Raw genomic sequence first — 17732 nt, 5'->3', positions numbered from 1 at the left:
TATTTTTTTCCAAAGTGAGACCCTCTTTATTCTCTAGTTTAATCTGCTGCAGTAATAATGAGCATCTTTGTCAGTCTACTGATGAATGTCAGATATCTTTGATGACCAAACCTGGACGTTTGTCTCAGTTTGACTGGAAGTCTCATTCATTCATTTCTCCTCCATGATTTCCTGCAATGATTTCCTGGTTCTGCTCCATTCAGGTTCAGAGAGCTGAGATTAAAATCACTCAGGAATAAAAGAGGAGACACCAACAAGTCAGCATGGAAGAGGAACAGCTTTTCAAACTGGTCAACCTGGCTGCTGGTCTGGGCCTCCCTTTGCCTCGGTGCTCCTTGAACCAGTGAAGGTCCTGGTCCAGTCTTCTCCACTGAGTCCTTGTCAACAGGGAGCACCTCCCCACCAGAGAGGTGCAGGGCAAAGGAAAGGAAAACTCCAACCAGAATGAACGCTGCACTAAAAACTGCCCTCCATTTCTTGAGGGGAACGTTGGGTCTTCCTCAGGCAAATGGCAGTCAGCAGTGGCTCAACATCTGAACTGAGCCCAGACCTGGTCAGCTGATCATTCACCAGCTCAGCCCCTCCCACTCATGACGAAGACCTTGAAAACCCCAACATCACCTCCTCCACCTCAGTCTGGCGTGTGTGGATGGAGGGCTGTGATGTCAGCGGCGATGACATCACTGACACAAACACACTGATCTCTGACTGGTTTGGTCTGAGTGGGATTCAGTGACATCACACGACCTGCACCAGATGAAGGGGCGGGGCATCCAGGAGCTGTGACATCACTGGTGACTCTTGTTGGGCCGCCTTCTTGGCCAAAGTGGAGGAGAACAGGACCCAAATACAGACGGGGGAGAGGAGCGTTCAACAAAAGGAGGCTTGAATGATGAAAAGACAAAGAACAACAAAGGAACTCAAAGCACCAACAGAGGAGAAAAGACAAAGTAGCAAACAAAAGCCAAACTTCCACTGGAAACTTGGAGGAGCTGGAACAGGAGGGAGAGAACATGAGGCTGAGAACCCTGGAGAATGAGAGGTGGACAAATCCACCAGCGCAGCATCAGGAGAGCAAAGAAACCAGAAGGAGCTTTGAGGAGCTGCTGACATGCAGCCAGGGAGCGTCTGCCTGAGATGGGAGGAGCTGCTCATCCACCCAGATGGAGAAGCAGCCATCTTGCTCTTCTGACGCCGACTCAGAAGGAACAGAGGAGGTGAGGGGCCTCACGTTGTCATGGCGACATGGAAACATTCCACTCTGTCAGTGGTGCCTCCATCAGACGCACTTTGTCTTTGTGAAGATCAAAGTGAAAGGAAATAATAAAATAAAACAATGAAGGCTGCATGAACTGAGTGACACACTTGAGGATGACATCAGCGAAATGTGTGATGTCACACTGCAGAGTCGTGAGGTCACCACCAGAGAACAAATGAGTGATGAGATGCTGATTATTGACTCTCTACTTTAAATGATCTCACTCTCTTCCAGCTTGAAGAAGTCTGAGGATGAATGAAGTCAAGAACTGGAAAAATGGAGAACGTTCATGTCATTACATGTTGTTCTCCACTGGGTCACTAGGGGGCAGCACCTACCTGCAACTCCTGTGAGCCCTCAGTCTCACCTCATTTTCAGGCTCCAACTAAAATGAAGCTTCAACTCTTCTGAATCCTCTCCACCTGTCAGATCTGTTTGAAACTTCCAGGTTTGATCAACATCCCAGTCTGAACACATCTACAGGTCAGCAGTGACCACAGCACCACCTACTGGCAGCAGGAAATGACAGATTTGACACTGAGATGTCCTCGTCATGGCGTGATGGAGAGTTCTGATGATTCATCAGCACAATCAGACTCTGAGAACTCCTCCCTGCATGGTTGATGAGGGTCAAAGTTCCCATGTGGCTCACTTCAGGTGGAGGACCAGAGATTTTAGGCTCATGTGAGTGGTTGATTCTAATGTAAGAATAACAGACCACAGACTAGTCAGTGAATAAAACTGCCGACTTCTTTATAGACAGAAAATGTCAGAAAAACAAAAACTATTGGTACCAAACCCTTTACATCCACACACATTCAATAAAGGAGTCTCCCTCCAACCAACAGACAGAAACCAGACCTCAGGAGAATCAGGTTATTGACCTCTTTTGAGTCTTATTTGAAGTTAACCCGACTTATTTGAGTTGAGGTTTAATTTGGTGGCTGGATTTCTATGATTGTTTGTTTACTTCACGGTGTCTATTTGAGTTTCCTCAGTCTAGGTTCTCATTTGATCTTGGTTCAGCCTTTTTATGAGTTTTAGTTCTACGTTCCCTCTTCCTGTTGGGTTGTTTCACCGGCTCTATCCAAGCTTGAACTCCCTTTCAACAACCCACTCATGGAACACCGATTTGGCACACAATCAGGAAACGTGAACAAAACAAAGTCATAAAAATAAAACTCAGGGCCAAAGTATTTCAATTTACAACTCAATCTCACAAATCAATGATCAGAGTCTCTCCCGTTCATCACCAGTCTTTTCGTTCAGTCCGTTATCAGTCCAAAAGAAATTCAAGGTGTCTCTGTGAAACCTGTCAGTTCTGTCCTACCACAATCCCACCGTCAGGGTCAGTGTCACCTGGGTGGGTGAGGTTTGCAGCGCCATTTTCCACTCCGACTGTCTCTCTCCTGTGGGTGGCTCGCCATCTTTTCTCCACAGCGTCAGGTGTGTTTGCACACCAGTGATCCCGCCTACAAAACCTGGCCAAATCCTCGTTCACAACGCAATCAACACAATCCAGAATCATGGACAGCAGTTGAGTCCAGTGTCTTCTCAAAAAATGAAGGGACCAAGGAGAAGACCTCAAAAGAGTCTGCTTTGTTTACTCTTTCCTCTCTCATTCTCGAGTCGTCCGTCTGCTTTAGTTTAGTTTATTTATATTTGTACAGCACTTTTCATCCAGAGACTGCAACACAAAGTGCTTCACAGAACTGAGAGAAAACAGGCAACATTCAATAAAATATAAAACAATACAATAAATACATGTTAAGAACCCGGCCTTCCCAACCCACATGACCTCATACATGCACACACCACCCCCCCCACACACACAAATACACACACGCATACACACATACACACACTGACTGTCAGTAGGAACATGGCAGGGCACTGAAAATCCTAGTGAGGAAAGACCACCTATGGGGGCCATCCTCACCAGGAGGTGCCACAGCCCACAACCACAGGGAGCGCCGCCACCCAGACCCCCCGACCCGGACAGACCGGGTACACTCCACATATAATGCAGAGCCCCCCAGCTCTCCGGGCCTGGACGATCCCAAGGACGACGCCCCTGTGGGCGGACCAGACACACCTCCCAGTGTGGAGGGCCCCCACCAGGACACACTGGAGCTAAAAACTAAAAGACTCAAAGAAGGTAGAGTAGGAAAGAACAGAAATTACAATGATATTAAAGTATCAGAATGACATAAAATATATATAAAATCTAAAAGTTTTAAGAACTAATAAAAAAGTAGAATAAAATAATTAAAAGACTAAAGTAACAATAAGATATTGTGATAAAATGAAAGGATAAGAGAGACTAAGTCAGTTAAAAGCTAAGCTAAAAAGGGGAGTCTTGAGCCTCCTTTTAAAAACATCAACAGTCTCGCGGTCCTTCAACACCTCACTGGCGCTGTCACCTGTCCCCACCTGCCTAAAGACTGCCACTATTGTCCCTGTCCCCAAGTGCTCCACAGTGACAGGCCTAAATGACTACCGACCCATTGCACTCACCCCAGTAGTCATGAAGTACTTGGAGAGGCTGGTCAAGGCCCACATAGAGGCCTCCATCGACGTCTCTGTGGACCCCCACCAGTACGCCTACAGGCAACACCGCTCCACTGATGACGCCATTTCACCAGTGGTCCACAGAGCCCTCACCCATCTGGAGAGCAGGAACTCCTATGTCCGCCTTCTCTTCCTGGACTTCTCCTCTGCCTTCAACACCATCATCCCACATGGGGGACCTGTTCAGTGGACCTGAGGACTGGTGACCTGTTCAGGGTGAACCCTGCTCTCACCAAATGTCACCCCCCCCATAACCTTTAACAAATCAGTGGTACAGAAAATGGATGGAGTGACTGATTCACTGCAGAGGCACAGTGATGTTATTAATGGAGGAGTCTTTTCATTAAAGACTGAAGCTCCATACAAGACAGAGTCTGTAGACAAGAACATCACAACCTGGGAAGCTCTCACTTCTTTGGACAGACAGCTTTGATTTCAGCTTCTACCTCTGTAAAATTGAAAGTAAAGTAAATGGAGCACCTGTGAAGGTAAAACTGATGATGTCATGACTTGTTCAGTCCTCCAACGTTAAAGTCCAACAAGCTTTTGATTGTCTCTGATTCTCTGTGGCAAAATCCTACAAGAGGAAACAGAAAATCTTGAGGTTGTCTCACTTTTTTTTTAAAGAAACTCTGCATAGGACAGTGATAGGAGGCTTGTTTCCTTGATGAAAGAGACTGGTGCTCTCGTCTTCTTCAACATTGACTTGTTCTACCAGGACAAGAGAATCTGAGCTTGGATGTCATTTAGCAGTCAAAGGCTTGTTAAACTGGTCAACATCAGCTGGTGTTCACTCTGATGATGTAGCGATGGTCTGGATTCTTCCTTCTGGAGCACCAAGCTGCTGGGAAGAAGCCTGATGATGTCAGAGTTGTGTTCAGTGGCTCCTGCTGGGTCCATTTCTGACAACTGGGCTCCAAAGAGTTCACTGTTTAAAAGGCTCAGAGAAAGCAGCACCTCATGGTGGTCAGGAGACGAGGTGGCCGAGTGGTTAAGGTGATGGACTGCTGATCCATTGAGCTCTGCAGGCGTGGGTTCCAATCCCATCCTCGTTGCAGGAGACTTTGGTTTCTACCCCTAGATTATGGAACGACTCTGAACTGTGAGGCTTTTAACTGACACAGATACCAGTTGAGTCAACTTCCCTTTCACAACCTGACCAAAACAACTCTGACACCCAGAGCTCACATGTGTCAATCACCTCTGGAGAAGGTCCCGCCCCCTTAGAGCCATAAATCCTCCCATCAGTGAAGAAAACTGAAGACACCTCTTGGATGAGAGCTGAAGCGTCTTCTAGAAACCTGAAACAGTCCACTTGGAACGTTTAAATAATTCTACAATCCTACAGTTTCATTGAGCTTTTGTCCAAAGCCACGTGCATGTCTCACATGTATATAATATATATGTGACACTCTTTCATCTACTCATTGACCAAAAATGCAGTCTAATTCCAGTAAATTTGTGCAGAAGAAAACGTTATTTGTGCTGCTTCTTTATTCATTTATTTAGTTTAGTTCGTATTTTTTAATGTGTTTTCTTTCAAGTCATTTTGTCCATTAACTTCATAATCAGAGTCTCCATCTCATCACATGACTAAAGTCTGGGTTCTGTATTGGTGGTAAAATATCCTTCCATGCCCCTCACTAGTTTGCACACAGAAAAGCATATTTTACTGGTTTCAGATCTCTTAGCTTGTTCTCTCTCTTAAACCAGCTGAGGCAGCTTTCATTGTGTGATCGTTGTCGTCGTCTTCCGTTTACTCCTTACTAGTAAGGGTCGCGGGGGGGCTGGAGCCTATCCCAGCATCTACGGGCAAGAGGTGGGGTTCACCCTAGACAGGTCACCAGTCCATCGCAGGGCCAACATACAGAGACGAACAACCATTCACACTCACATTCACACCTACGGTCAATTTAGAGAATCAATCAGCCTCGTCCCCTCTTGATGTCTTTCGACTGTGGTAGGAAGCTGGAGTACCCGGAGAGAACCCATGCAGGCACGGGGAGAACATGGAGACTCACACAGAAAGGTACTGCGCCCGAGCCGGGACCAGATTGATGGAAATCAAGTGTCTGAGGCTGTTAGCAGCCATGAAGTTGATCTGGTTGGCACTGGTATTTGTTCTTGCTGCAGCTCAGGAGTGATTCAGGAGAAGAGTTTCAGAACAGCCCAGGTTGGGGACTGGAATTCTAAAATTTCCCCTGGAACCAGACAACCTTGGAGGGTAAAAGCTCCAATCATAGCCACTCAGATGCAGCAGCAGAAGAAGCTGTCATCCACCCTGACAGTCAGAGCATCAAGTCAAGAAAACATCACCATCTTGTAGTTCCAAACCTCCACCTGTCAGATTCAGCTACTTCTGATTGTGGGACTTTAAACTTGAACACAATGGAATTTGGACAAGGAGTTTTCCTTCCAGTCCAAACATCATCGTCCAGCCTCCAACCAGAGGTCCATCAGTTATCATGGAGCCACAGGTGGAGTCTGGATTCTTTTCTAGAATGAGACGGCAATGAGAGTCCTGCCAAGTGACATCACTGACATGAATGGATGACTTCAGTCATGTGACTGGATGACTTCAGTCACGTGACTGGATGACTTCAGTCACATGACTGGATGACCTCAGTCACATGACTGGATGACTTCAGTCACATGACTGGATGACCTCAGTCACATGACTAGATGACAGTGTAGATTCCAATGTAGAGGTTGGGGAAATAGTCTCTGAGAATCCAGCTTGAACCCACAGCCTCCTTGTTTTCCAAAAACCCAAACAGCGACCATCAGTCTCCCTCCAATCCTGTACTTGGGTAAACAACAAAAACAGAGTAAAAGTCTCTGGCAACATCTTTGTTTCCTGTAGGGTTTCTTCATGTATGTGTGGTGTACCTGCTTTCCCAGAGGACTGCCATCTTTGTTCTGTGGGCTGACATGTTTTAGTGTCAGCACAGGTCATAGCGCAGAGACTGAACTCTCATTCTCCTCCAAGTATTATTTCCACCTCACACTCCTACATATATTCAAGTGAACAGGGAACACAAATTTATGCACAACTTCTCCTGTGTATTCATCCACAGTCACTAAACAACAACCAAACCAAACAAAAGAGGTTTGCTAGCGTGGCGATCAGCTGTAGTTCACCATCTTATCCAGGTCACATGACTCAGGAGTAGCATGGCCGTCTGGCAACCAAAGGGTGGCTGGTTTGATCCTCACTTTCTCCAGTGACCATGTCAAAGTGTCCTTGAGTGAGAGACTGAACCCCTAAATACTTCTGATGAGTAGGTTGGCTCCTTGCATGGCAGCCTTCAGCATCAGTGTGTGAGTGTGTGTGAATGAGAGGACATTGTTCAGCTCCTTGAGTGCTGCTGAGGTAGAAAGGCTCTGTACAAACTGAGTCCTTTTACCATTTCTTTCCTGCTTCTAGCAGCGCTGTCGTCACTTCCTGTGACCGTGGGGGGAAAGGGGTCCCCCTTCAGAATAAGTTTGATATCATTGTTACTTCCTCTTCAACATGCCTTTAGCAGACCAACTCAGTGAACAGCTCAGTGAGGTAGTGTGGCCGAGCGGTCTAAGGCGCTGGATTAAGGTTCCAGTCTCTGAGGAGGGTGGAGGAGGCGGGGGTGGAGAGGTGTGGCAGGTCTCTCACAGCCTCTCCTCTCTCTTTCACTGATATCTTCAAACCTGTGACCAAAAGAAGAACCCTCCTCTGAGTCCACAGACCTGAGCATCGCTGCTCTGACTACCAGGTTACCTCCTGGTTATCAGGGTGAAGTCATGGTGAGGTAGTCAGTTGTTCCTTTGTTTTATGACAGAGGCCTCATTGTGAATTAAATAATTTTAATTCTTTACTTGAAGTTTCACGCTGTTTCGATTGAAAAAGGCCAGTTCCTGGAGAAGATCTTCTAGGGGTCCAGGTTAAAGTGGTGCCCCAGCTGGCACCAGGCGCTGACCCAGGTCCTGCATGGGAGATACTGTCAGTTCTGTTCTGCCCTGCTCACAACCACAGGCTGGTGTTGAGGCCTGCAGCAACCAGGGCCCCAGTCACCAACAGTATAAAGGCTGGACATTGTAGCAGTGGGAGGAGTCAAAATGAAGACAGACCAATGTGAGCAGGACGTTCCTGGAGAAGTCAGAAGAACTTGACCATGTTTCCTACAGTACCCAGGAGGCTTGGTAGTTGTTGAAGGAAGCTCCAAAAGCAAAGAGTAGACAGCAGGACATCAAAAGAAAAGATCCAGACACTAAAACTACAAGTAGAAACAAGAAGAAATACTAAAAGCTTTGGAAAGATACTACAAGGTTGGATATACATTATTATATACACTACTATTCTCATTGACTCCTAAAGAGGGACAGGAAACATTAGAATGTGGATCAGATCAGCTGATTTCAGTGCTGAGTCCATCCCTCCATCCACTTTCTGTTCTTATCCTTTAAGGGTCACGGGGGGGCGATCCCAGGTGACATTGGACAAGAGGCAGGGTTCACCCTGGACAGGTCAGAATTCCTAATGATGTCATCAGGGCTTTGACAGTAGCTAGAATTCTGTCTTTGATCTCAGGAGGACATGAAAGAAACACAACTGAGGAAAGTAGAGGAGAACATTCAGCTTCATTAGAAACACTTGAACTGTTGAACAGTAGAATTTGTTTGAAACAGTTTACAACACTGAGTGACAGGATTGAAGAGGGAAGAGTTTTCTAATTTAAATTTAATTCTAACTTTAAACTGTGCATGAACATTTTTAGTGGTTCATATTCTAACATACAGAGGAAGTCATGTCATTCCCTTTTGGAAAACAAAACAAGAAAACAAACATGTGAAGCTCCTCCCCCCAGCTCCAGATGGACAGACAGACATGAGAGTGGCCAGGAAGCAAAGAAGTGTTGTGCTCCTCTCTAGTGCTCTGGTGTTGTTGTGTTCTTCTCAGCTTCATCATGAAGACCTGCTGGCACTGGGCGCTGGTGGAAGTTTGCAGCTCTCACTGGAAAGTCCTGAGGCTCCTCCCACTCTGAAGCAGGCAGTTGCTCCCAGCCAGCCCACACTTTCACTCTCTGATTGTCTAAATATCAGGTTTAGATCATCAAATTAACACTGGAACATCAAAACAGAATACAGTAATTAATAAAAGATGATCAACTTTTTTAATAAACATTAATTATTTAACATGAAACTACTGACTTTTTTAAGAAGAAAATAAGAAAGAGAACCTGCATCATCCCAGCCATGAAGACCTCAACACAGTTGAAGAGAAAGTCTTGGGGTGGATTCTTGTGTTTTGCAGCATCCTTGATGAGTCTGCATAGAAACATTGGTGTTGTGGACCCACATCCACCAGGAGTGGAGCTCAACCAAGAAGAGCAAGAGGGGAATGTTTCTGGAGGAGCCGGGAAGTTCCCTGGTCAAGCCACACACTGAGGGAAGGGAACGGACGCCCCGAGACCCAGACGCTGCAGCCTTGCTCAGACAGCTGCAGAGCTCAGCAGCACTCCATCCATGCCATCAGCAACACAGAGAGCATCCACACCAGCGTCCTCCTCAGCAGCCCTGCCTCAACACCAACCAGAACAGCCACAGCCACAACCCCCTCAGGACCTGGTTCAAGACGAAAGAGGGTCAGGACTGCCCAAGCAGTCAAGACAGCAGGACGGACGGATGGTGCTTCAACTGCAGGAACATCTCTGGAAAGAACACACAGAAGTGACACACAAGCATCTGAACTTTAAACGACTCTTACTCTCTTTTTGTTTTTTCCTGGTTTTGAACCAGTAACTGGTTTCTGTTGGTTTGGTTTGCTTGACTGGTTGTTGTTTGTTGACCTTGAAAATCCATATTTTGGGTTCTGGCTTGTTCTGCTTTTCATTTTGTGTTTGTATTAAAGTTCTGTTGCTGAAAAAGAGACTTTTTTGCCTTTTTCTTGAAGTAAATATATGAGGGTCTAAACTGACCCGTAACACCATGGATGTTCCAATAGTTAATGATATTAAAATGAATACTAAATCAAACCAGTCCATGTCAGAGATGTGTTCTAACACCCTCAGTAACGGTCAGCAAACACAACAACCTTTGGTTTATTTCTAGGATTTTCTTGAGGTTCATTTTGCCATTTTTTTTAACTGAAATTGAAGATTTAGTGACTAAAAAAAGGTCCAGAGGCCCACAACTAAATATTCAAACCAATATTTCCATGGATAAGGAAGCCTAACAAGGTCACCAAGAGATGGAAACAACTTGGAGGATAGAAAATTGTTTTAGTTTATTTGACAGCTGATTGAAGACATGGGTCAAAACTGACTGTTACCATAGAGATGGGAACAGGAAGCTGACACAAGAGGAAGGTTCCAGCTCTGAAAAAGGAGTTTGATCAAAATCTTGAACTGCCAGTAGAAATATCCTTTTGTATGTTGACCTTTGTTGACAGAAGTCACTTTAGCTTGGCAGTGAAAAGAATGGCTGCTAGCTTGACAAAGAACTGCACAAACCAGGTTCAAGCTGGACTTTGGACCCTGGTATCTGCAACGACTCCATCAACTCCTAATCTAGCAGCTCTGCTGGGTCCAACTATTTTACAGAACATTTGACAGACCTGTGGAGCAGTGAGGACACACATGAGTTGATCACATGATCCACTGAAGCACCATTTTACCTGCCACTGAGGTCACCAACATGAACTGGAGTTGGGAATCTTGAACTGAACCTGGTATCACAGCGACACCTGCTGCTGCAAAATGGAACAGCAACATTGAACCAAGTACAGGATTGGAGGGAGACTAATGGTCGCTGTTTGGGTTTTTGAAGAACAAGGAGGGCGTGGGTTCAAGCTGGATTCTCAGAGACTATTTCCCCAACCTCTACATTGGCATCCACACTGTCATCCAGTCATGTGACTGAAGTCATCCAGTCATGTGACTGAAGTCATCAGTCATGTCAGTGATGTCACTCTGCAGGACTGTCACTGCCATCACATTATAGAAAAGAATCCAGACTCCACATTTATGGGGCAGTTTTGGTCTTTAAACACTTGACAGTTCCAGGAGATTTAGTCTGGCTCAAGATCTTCAGATCAACCCAGGACAGAAGGCTATGACTCCATTGGATTGTGTAGTTGGAGCATTCAGAGATCTGGTGGATCTCAGTAGGAGCTGTATTTATCCACTGAATGATCCTGGTCAATGTGATCCTGCTCCTCCATCTCTCAGGCTGACAGAGCAGGAGGACCTGACTGAGAAGAAAGCTGCCCTTGAGCAGCTTCAGTCTCTGAGTGACAACACACAGGCAGAAAACCAGAACTTGAGGGAACAAGTTTCTACTCTTGAACGTGAGAATAAAAGAGCAATCCAGGAGCTACAGAACCTCACTGCTGTGGTGGCCAACCTCCAAACGGTCCAGGACAAGAACCAGACTCAGATAGAAGATCTGAACGTAACAGTCCACAGTCTTCAGTGTGAGGGGAGGAAGGTTGATGGAGAGAACAATGTGCTCAGAAAAGAGCTGACCCAGGTTCAGTCTCTGAGGGAGAGAGAACTGGTGGAGATGAAATGTCTTGAGGAAGACCTGACTGAGAAGAAAAGTGCACTTGATCAGCTTCAGTCTCTGTGTGACAAGAGATGGACAGAAAACCAGAATTTGTGGGGACAGGTTTCTAGTCTTGGACAAGAGAAGATCATTGCATATCAGCTGGTAGAGAACATGTCTGCCATGGTGGGCAACCTTGAATCTGTGAGGGAGGAGAACCAGACTCAGATCAGAGACCTGAACACACAAGTCCACAATCTTCAGCTTGAGGTGAAGATGGTTTACAAGGAGAAGTGTGACCTCAAGTGTGAGCTCAACTCCATCCAGGCAGAGAAGAACAAAATGAGAGAAGAACTCACTGAGAAGAAGACGACTCTTGAACAGCTGAGATCCCAGAGTGAGGAGAGAGAGGCAGAAAATGGATGTTTGAGGAGACGAGTTTCTACTGCATCTCAGGAGACAGAGACCTTCACTGCTGAGTTGGCCCACCTTGAATCAAGGAAGGACCAGGACCCCACAAAGAGTGACAGTCTGAACGGTGAAGTTCAGAGTCTTCTATATGCAGTGAGAACACAAAAGAAGAAAAGGAGCAGTGCTCAGTGGGAAATCCTGGGAAATCTTCATGATTTAAAAAGCTGTTTGAAAGAGGAAAATCATGACCTTCAAGTGAAGGTCCAGCAAACTTCTGAAGAGCAAGCAGACTCTCCCCTACGTCCAGCCAGGGAAGAGCAAACAGACTCTCCCCTACGTCCAGCCAGAGAAGAGCAAACAGACTCTCCCCTACGTCCAGCCAGAGAAGAGCAAGCAGACTCTCCCCTACGTCCAGCTAGAGAAGAGCAAACAGACTCTCCACTACATCCAGCCAGAGAAGAGCAAGCAGACTCTCCCCTACGTCCAGCCAGAGAAGAGCAAGCAGACTCTCCCCTACATCCAGCCAGAGAAGAGCAAACAGACTCTCCCCTATGTCCTGCCAGAGAAGAGCAAGCAGACTCTCCCCTATGTCCTGCCAGAGAAGAGCAAACAGACTCTCCCCTACGTCCAGCCAGAGAAGAGCAAGCAGACTCTCCCCTACGTCCAGCCAGAGAAGAGCAAACAGACTCTCCCCTACGTCCAGCCAGAGAAGAGCAAGCAGACTCTCCCCTACGTCCAGCCAGAGAAGAGCAAACAGACTCTCCCCTACGTCCAGCCAGAGAAGAGCAAGCAGACTCTCCCCTACGTCCAGCCAGAGAAGAGCAAGCAGACTCTCCCCTACGTCCAGCCAGAGAAGAGCAAACAGACTCTCCCCGACGTCCAGCCAGAGAAGAGCAAGCAGACTCTCCCCTACGTCCAGCCAGAGAAGAGCAAGCAGACGCTCTCATATGTTCTTCTGCAGAGGAGCGATGGGATTCTGCTGCATGTCCTGCAACTGAAAAGCAGAATGATGGGGGCACCCTGGAGACTGGACCTGCTGCGGGTCAAACCAGAAGTCTACTGAGCCGTGTGACATCTGGTGTAGAAGATGCTCTGTTTATGTTCATCGTTTTTTCTTTGTGTGCTTTTCCTCAACTTTGTTTTCTTTGTTTGTTATATATGATGATACCTTGATCACCACAGCAGTTGATCCCAGCTTGATCAGCTGAGTGCTTTGCAGTCTAAAGCACTTTAGTGATACCTGTGGGGTCCCTTATCCTCCCTGACCACAGGGATTCAGCCTCACTGAAGGAGAGGGATCCTTCCAGGTTGCAGCTCCGAGACTCTGGAACGCTCTCCCACTGGACATGAGGACGCTGAGGACACCTTCAGAAAGAAGCTAAAGACCCATTTGTTTAGTAATATTGTTGTTCATGATGGAATCGTCCCTCCTTACCTGCCCACACAGATCAAGAGGTCAAATGATTCCTTGTTTAAAACAGCTCTTCATCACATGGATGTCCATCCCAACAGTCAGAGCTCACAGATGCTCCTATTCCCTCCAGTGTGAGGCACTAGGAGTGACTGATGAGGGTCAGGGGGGTCAGGCTAGTCCAGATAGTGGGTCTGTATGAGGTTGATAGGGAGGGATAAGGTAGTGGCAGAGTTCAGGCTGTAGTTGTGCTCCAACAGTTGAGACAGGGCAGGACAAAAAATGACACCCTGATGGCGTTAGGAGTGACTCTTACAAGAACCAATCAATAAAAGTGGGTGGTGACCTGCTCATGTGACGCTTGTGTTGATGATTACTGCGTCTCCTCCATGCTCATTTATCATGAATGAATCCCTCTGAGTAAAACACCTGATGACTCCTGAGTTGTTTCACAAAATGTGTGTGTGTGTGTGTGTGTGTGTGTGTGTGTGTGTGTGCAATAACTACAAGTTATCTATGTATAGATCAAAAAATTATGAATCAGTTGGATACATTGACAGTGGAAGTTCAGGTTTCCTGTAATTCAGTTTGCAGACAACACAGAAAACTGCCCCTGACCCCTCCCCTCATTCTGGAGGCTTTAACATGAAAATGAAAATGCTGAGAGACATAAATGCAAATCAGGGTATTTGACCAGAGGTGACATATCTTTTAATGCTTTTCTTGTTATATTTGTTATATATGTTCTGTATGGTTATATTTGTTATGGTTGTTATGGAGTTTATGGTTATTATCTCTGTTTCTTGTGTCTTTGTCTTTGTTGTCCTGCCATTCGTCCGTCCTGGATTTTAGACCTTGGTTGCAGGAAGCGTGTGACCTCAACTCCTTTTTCTGTGTTGCTGAACGTTCCTGTTCAGGAAATGGAAATTTAGCTGCTATGTTGAATCAGAAAAACCTTTTGAAGTCTACTTTTGCTTCAGTCAGAAAGTGGACTGTTGTTAACTCTCACAATGGTTGGTGATTGTGGAGGAAGAAAAAACCCTTATGAACCTCTTTTTAACAGACACACATTTCTAAAGATGCAGGTTAATTTTATTTTGTTCTTTTAGCAGAGGATGGTTTCGATCCATCGACCTCTGGGTTCTGGGCCCAGCACGCTTCCTCTGCTCCACTCTGCTCTACCATTGACCGAACAGTCCTTGTTTTAGGAGAGCATTCTCTGTGTTTGTCTCTGCCCTGCTCTCCTGCTCTCTTTCCCCCCAACCGGTCAAAGCAGAAGGCCGTCCCCACTGATCCTGGATCTGCTCCACGTTCCTGCCTGTTAAAAGGAAGGTTTTCATCACCACTGTTGCAGGATGTGCTGCTGATGGAGAATTGTTGATGTAGATTCATTGAAGGAGTTTGGTGCTGGACCTGCTCTACTCGTAAAGAGTCATGAGAGAACTTTTGTTGTGACTTGACACACACACACACACACACACACACACACACACACACACACACACACACACACACACATTCATTTCTTCCTGCCATGAACACAGACTGTGTGTTTAATGTTAACAAAAATTCTACTTTGTCAGTGAATTAATTCAGTCTGCATCTAAGTTTATGTCAGGATGGCAGAGCGGTCTAAGGCGCTGCGGTCAGGTTGCAGTCTCTCCTGGAGGCGTGGGTTCAAATCCCACTTCTGACAAAAGACATTTTCTCCACATTCCTATGCATCCACAGTGGTAAATTCCAAACCCAGTTGAAGCTGCTCTCCACTGAGGGGAGTGAGTGGTTGAACTGGCAGCAGAGGAGGCAAAGGAGCTTCCCTGTGACGTCCTAACATCGCCTGGTTTCCTCCAACATGGAGCAGCCACCAAACTCTAACTTCAATGTTGGATCAAAGTCGACTGAAGGAATGTGTTTGGTTCAAAAACCCATTTGTGTTCATCCTTCAATTCACATTTTGTCCATTAACTTCATCATCAGAGTCTCCATCTCATCACATGACTAAAGTCTGGGTTCTGTGTTGGTGGTAAACATCCTTCCACTCACCCAGGCTCCCCACTGGTCTGCACACAGAAATGCATATTTTACTGGTTTCACCAGTTCCTCAAGTAGTTTAGGAAAAAAGACACTTTGTTAGCTCCTGTAAAGGTCCCACTTTGGGTCGTAACACTTTTTTCCTGACTGCTTGATGTCTCAGTCAGAACAGCTGAGATGAGAACTGAATGTCTGGATTTCTTCCTGACATCATCAGGGTCTGAGGAGCTCATTAAAAAAAGGATTCAGTCAGATGGGAGTTAGAACTTGGAGACCAAAGAAGGAACCTCCAAATTCAGGACCCTGAGATCAAAGTGAGCGCTCTGATCTCAGAGGTCTGGGATATTTCACATCCTGATGGCCCTCCAAAATAAGAGCCCTGTGTCACTGTCTAAAAATCATCATTTGTTTGTGAAAAAATCAGGGTATGTTTGTCAGACTTTGTCAGACCTTTCCCCAAATCATCATTTGTTTGTGGAAATTAGATCCAGAAAACCACTGCAGTCCCTCATACATGATTAGTGCCATAGTTTGTCTCACACCTTTCATCTTTGATGGTTCCATGGTGGAATGGTAAGCACTCTGGACTCTGAATCCAGTGATCCCAGTTCAAACCTCAGTGGGGCCTCCAGCAGGTCTCTGACAGGTGTTGATAGGGGAGTTGTGGCTGCTGACTACAGTGGAAGACACCATCAACAATGATGTTTAGCTCTCAGCTCCTTCAGTCACATGACTGGGCCATCCTGTCATGTCAGTGATGTCACTTGGCAGGACTGCCATTGCATTATTAATTCTATAACATCTGAGATTAAAATCTATGGAATTACAACCAACAAGCACCCAAACACCTGATCAGATGCTCCTTCATCAGGCTGAGGAGAATCAATCTAAACTGGGATGAAGAAAATTAACTGAGAGGAGAAACCTCCTGGTTGGCTGACATGGACCCACCTGATCCATGTCAGCCTTGTTGGAGCAGAAAGAGGTGGATCAGAGGAATCAGTGGATCAAGACTCAGGTGGCAGATGAAGAATCTCTGTATTCACAATGGAGTCAGAGAAATCTTCCAACATGAGAGAACGTGACAGACCATTTTATACTGAAGACAGGCTGTGTGTGTGTGTGTGTGTGTGTGTGTGTGTGTGTGTGTGTGTGTGTGTGTGTGTGTGTTTGTGTGTGTGTGTGTGTGTGTGTGTGTGTGTGTCCCTACTGACTGGAAACTGAATAATGACCAGACTAACTTTTATCATTGACCAAGTCTGGTTGACTCACTAAATTCATAACTGAAGCGATTATTTAATTAATAAACAGAACATTTGTCTGAAGTCATGATCAAATTAATGGAAAATCTGAGCAACCAGGGTTTGAAAATGTTCCAATGAGCCAAACCAATGGCTGGGAGGTGGGAATCCAACCAGGGACCTTTAGATCCACACCAGTCTTCCCTGACCTCATAGAAACTGGAACATTTCAACAAATAAATTCAAATTCAACTCAGCAGCAACTCTAGAACCGTTGCTAACTTGCTAATTCCTGTTAGCTCCAGATCAGACAATGCAGGCTCACCTTCACGCTTGGTTGTACGACCGCCACCAGTTGAAGCTTCTCTGGTTCAACAAACTCTGGGGACTCAAGACACAAGTCAGCACCGGTGCAGGTCCAGATCCAGATGTTTGCTGAGGGGAACAATGGCTTACGGGAGCTCCAGGGAGCTGGTTTGAACTGGTCCCTCATCTCTGTGAGTAGAAACCATCTGAGGTGGAAGGTCTGCTTTGACCTCCTGACCTCCCAGTAAAGCCAGTATAGATGTTGAGCTTGGAGGAGTTGATGGCCTCCTTCATCTTCTTGTTGGAGGTGTTTGCTAAACTCAGCACCACCACAGATCAGAGGAAAGTCCACTTGTCAGCTGGACACTGGAGTTCTAGTGACCTGCAGGATCTTAGTTGTGGTGGCAGCAGGCCTGTTCCAAGAGCTTTGCTCACATTCCTGATCAGGCTTCATCATGGTTCTGGACCACTGAGTGATAGAAGCTGATCCTCGGGGTGGACTGTCTTTAGGGGGCTGAGGTGTCTGGTGGTCTTGGTGGACCCTCTGTATCTCAAGCTGAGACCACAGAGTCCTGTGTTCTTGAGTCATTGTCTATAGTCTCTGTTGTTGGAGAGCTCAGTGTGGTCCCTGATGGTCTAGTGGCTAGGATTTGGCGCTTTCACCGCCGCGGCCCGGGTTCGATTCCCGGTCAGGGAATGAGTTATTTAGAGGTTGAGGGAGAGGTGATCAGGTGGTCCACATGATGGTGGAGGTGATGAACTGTGAATCCATCATGGCTCCACTCTCACCCCCATTGTAGTGTTCTTGGTTCACTCTGCCATGGCCCCATGTTGAAGGGTGACTGTCTCATTCAGGTTCAACCCTTTGTTAGACTCTATGAAGTCACTGACTCCTGCAAGGACAAACTGTAATCCTCCTTCGTAGCTTTGGTTCCTTGCAGCACAGAAAGTCCATTCACTGATGTAGGAACTGGAAAACTTAGAG

At 46.2% G+C, this 17732-nt stretch overlaps 1 non-coding gene across 1 annotated transcript; it reads left to right on the top strand.

The window, feature by feature from the left end:
- The first annotated feature begins 17372 nt into the window (after positions 1-17372).
- Positions 17373-17444, top strand: trnae-uuc (transfer RNA glutamic acid (anticodon UUC)). Its single transcript has one exon. It is a non-coding gene; the product is annotated as a tRNA-Glu (tRNA).
- The last annotated feature ends 288 nt before the right edge of the window (positions 17445-17732 follow it).

The sequence above is a fragment of the Aulostomus chinensis genome, chromosome 1 (assembly GCF_037954235.1).
Source record: "Aulostomus chinensis isolate RoL2024-O1b breed Wild chromosome 1, RoL_Achi_v1.0, whole genome shotgun sequence".
Taxonomy (NCBI): Eukaryota; Metazoa; Chordata; class Actinopteri; order Syngnathiformes; family Aulostomidae; genus Aulostomus; species Aulostomus chinensis.
The sequence above is the reverse complement of the archived record's forward strand: the minus strand, read 5'-3'. Positions and strand labels throughout refer to the sequence as shown.